The sequence below is a fragment of the Palaemon carinicauda genome, chromosome 34 (genome assembly GCF_036898095.1).
Source record: "Palaemon carinicauda isolate YSFRI2023 chromosome 34, ASM3689809v2, whole genome shotgun sequence".
Lineage (NCBI taxonomy): Eukaryota > Metazoa > Arthropoda > Malacostraca > Decapoda > Palaemonidae > Palaemon > Palaemon carinicauda.
The window spans coordinates 3,084,230-3,085,612 of NC_090758.1; positions in this window are offsets into that span (position 1 = coordinate 3,084,230).

Sequence of the window (1,383 nt, forward strand, 5' to 3'; positions counted from 1 at the left end):
AAATCCAACAATTATTTCCATAATGGACACAATGGTTGCGTTTCCCTGAAGTTTAATTCAATTTATGCCATTCTCAGGATTCAAAGAATTACCACAGTTATTATAAACGTCATCATAAGACTCGATTTTAATGCATTTTTCCGGTTCCATCTAATTCGTTCTCTCTCTCTCTCTCTCTCTCTCTCTCTCTCTCTCTCTCTCTCTCTCTCTCTCTCTCTCTCTCTCTCTCTCTCTCTCTTTGATAAAATGTAAATGATATGGTTATTATATTCCAGTACTATTTATGTTTTGATCTTCACTGATAGAGTAAAAATTACAATAGGTTTCATGATGGAATTTAAATGAGGTTATATTAATTTTTGATTACGATATATCATAAAGTATTTGACTGTTAATACTAATTGTTATGAGTATTGAACTGAAATTTTATAATAATTGAATTTCATTCGTAAAAGTTTGTAATAAAGAAATTCTGATTCAAATATACACGATTAGTATAAAGAAAAGGAATTGGATTATCCTTTATGATATGAAATGTAAATTATTTACGATTTTGTATAGTTGGTTAGGTATTTCTATTATTCTTTTTCATATTTAAAAAAAAAAAAAAAAAAAAAAAAAAAAAAAAAAAAAAAAAAAAAAAAACTATTACAAATCTCGTTAGTCAGATAGTGAGCTGGAATACCATTTATCATATGAAACAGTTTTTTTTTTCTTTTTTTTTTTGGCAATTCTAAATGGTTAGTTATGTAATTGAATTATCCTTTATCTTATGCACTACATGAAATATATACAAATCTGGATAGTTACACAGTTAGTTGAATTATCCCTTATCTTTGAATTTTAAAGATATTTATAATTCTGAATAGATTATTAGGTACTTGTATTAACTTTTATCATATCAAAAATATGAAATATTTACAAATCCGGATAGTGAGACAGTCAGCTGAATGATCCTTTATCATAGGAAAAGTCAGATATATACAATTCTGATTAGTTAGTTAGGTACTTGAAAAATTATTTATCATATGAGAAAATAAAATATTTCCAAATCTGGATAGTTAGACAGTTAGTTGAACTATGTTATATCACCTGACATAATAAAATAATTACAATTTTTAATAGTTACTTAGATATTGAATTATAATTCATAATGTAAAAAAAAAATAGAATATATACAAATTTGGATAGTTATTATTATTATTATTATTATTACTATCCAAGCTACAACCCTAGTTGGAAAAGCAAGATGCTATAAGCCCAGGGGCTCCAACAGGGAAAAATAGCCCAGTGAGGAAAGGAAATAAGGAAATAAATAAATGAAGAGAACAAATTAACAATAAATCATTCTAAAATAAGAAACAACGTCAAAACAGACATGTC